General features: G+C 43.9%; 1 long non-coding RNA gene across 1 annotated transcript in view; it reads left to right on the forward strand.

Moving 5' to 3' along the window:
- Positions 1–1,253, forward strand: part of LOC106147737 — an 11,988-nt gene extending 10,735 nt beyond the window's left edge. Inside the window, exon 4 of the long non-coding RNA XR_001232663.1 lies at positions 902–1,253. This is a non-coding gene — a long non-coding RNA (uncharacterized LOC106147737). The remainder of the gene's footprint in view (positions 1–901) is intronic.
- Positions 1,254–1,972: the final 719 nt, after the last annotated feature.

Genomic DNA, 1,972 nt, shown 5'->3' on the forward strand with positions numbered 1-1,972 from the left:
GAGCTCCTCCAAAACAACCAACAGCTCCTTACAGCTTCCACAGACTCCAACAGTCTTTCTCTGCCCCCAACAACCCCTTAGTTCCCAAAAGCCTTTCTTCTTCTTCTCCAGGTCTGCCTCTTATGCTCCTGGCAGTAAGCCCCAGGTAGGCCTCCCACACCCAGCACCATTCACACTCAGTTCAGCTGGGGGTTATAAGCTGACCACCAGTTGTCTATCCACTAAGGGCCCCTTATTGCAAAGATGATGTTGATTGCCAACGTGATGATAATTAGTTCTCAGAAAACATCTCATGTATGACCCAAGACATCTGGAATCATATGGACCCTAATGACTAAAATGGCTGTTATCTCACCTACTCCTGCAGGTCTTTACCTTTAAAATATTTCTGGGGGTTTCCAGGAGGCATCTGCATTGTGTTCATAAATTAACACTCTGCAGTCTGGCACTAGTACTTTGCCACCTCCACAGGGTACAATTTGGGTCTTGTCATTTAATTCTGGGTCCCGATACCATGTGTCTGGGCCCTGCGTCCTCATGTTGTCTCTGGTGCCCCAGCAGAACCAGAGCCCTGTCATGTCTATGAGGTGGGAAAGGGTGCCCCTTCTCCTTGGAGCTTGGTGGTACATTCGGGTAGGAAGGGTCACAAGCCACTATGTGTCCAGGCCTTCTGCCTGAGCTCTTTCTTTTGTGGTCTAGGACTCTGCTTTGGGTCTACTGGAGCCTGGGGAGTGTTACTGTTATTATTGTAGTTAGTAAACAATTACTGAATGCTTGCTATGTGCTTAGCAGTATCATAAGCCCTTTAACAATGATTTTTTAAGACTTATTCTATAGGCTCTTTAGCAGAATCCTTTTAATTGCTTAATTAGATTCTATTATTATTATTTCTATTTTACAGGGGAGAAAACTAAGATGTCAGAGGTAAATCATTTGCTCACTGTTACCCAGTCAACGCTGGCAAGTCTGATCTCCAAGCCCACTATTTTTATCACTAAATCCAAACGGACAACACTATGCAGATCCCGACCTTATCCCCGCCTCTAATAACCAAAGCCGCTTCAGTGCATGCTCATGGAACCTGCTTCCCTCTGCTTACTTTTCCTGTAGGTGGATCTTCAGCCGTCTAGCAAGTAAAGTTTGTGTGTTTCTTCCACAAATTCATCAGAAACACACAAATTTATGTGAAGTTAACAATTAAACACAGTACATTTTTTCCTCTAGAGGCAATTTAGTCTTTTATGCAAATTGACTTATCCTCACCTGTACTTTTGCTAATTCCCAATTTAGGTTTAAACTAAGTCACCTTGCCGGGTGTGGTGGCACATGCCTGTAATCCCAGCATTCGGGAGGCTGAGGCAGGAGGATTGTTGTGAGTTTGAGACCAGCCTGAGCTACAAAGTGAGCTTAAGCCCAGCTTGAACTGCATAGCGAGACCCTGGCTCAAAAAAAAAAAAAAAAAGATAAACTAGGTCACCAGGCAGGTGTGGTGGTGCATGTCTGTAATCCCAGCACTCGGGAGTCTGAGACAGAAGGGTTGCTAGGAGTTTGAAACCAGCCTGGGTTACATAGAGAGTTCAAGGCCAGCATGAACCACATAGCAAGACCCTGTCTCAGAAAAACAAAAAAACAAAACAAATAAAAAAGCCCCAAAAAACTAAACCAAAACCTGGGTCACCACCACTACCTTCCTTATGCACAATGATTGGTACCATTATTTTCTAAAAGTGCACTATTTATCACTCAACTTTCTAGATGAAGTTAGACCTGTTTCTTCAGCTATCCATGAGGTAATTTTACTTAGATCTCCCACTTTTACTTCATAATATGTACAAAAGGGATTTATCCTGTTTTTGAGGGTAACTCAGCCTTCATGAAGTTTTTGTTTTTGTTTTTGAGACAGAGTCTGCGTAGCCCAGGCTGGCCTCAAACTCACAGCAATCCTCCTGCCTCAGCCTCCCAAGTGCTGGAA

Source organism: Chinchilla lanigera, unplaced genomic scaffold (genome assembly GCF_000276665.1).
Source record: "Chinchilla lanigera isolate Chin_1 unplaced genomic scaffold, ChiLan1.0 scaffold00008, whole genome shotgun sequence".
Taxonomy (NCBI): domain Eukaryota; kingdom Metazoa; phylum Chordata; class Mammalia; order Rodentia; family Chinchillidae; genus Chinchilla; species Chinchilla lanigera.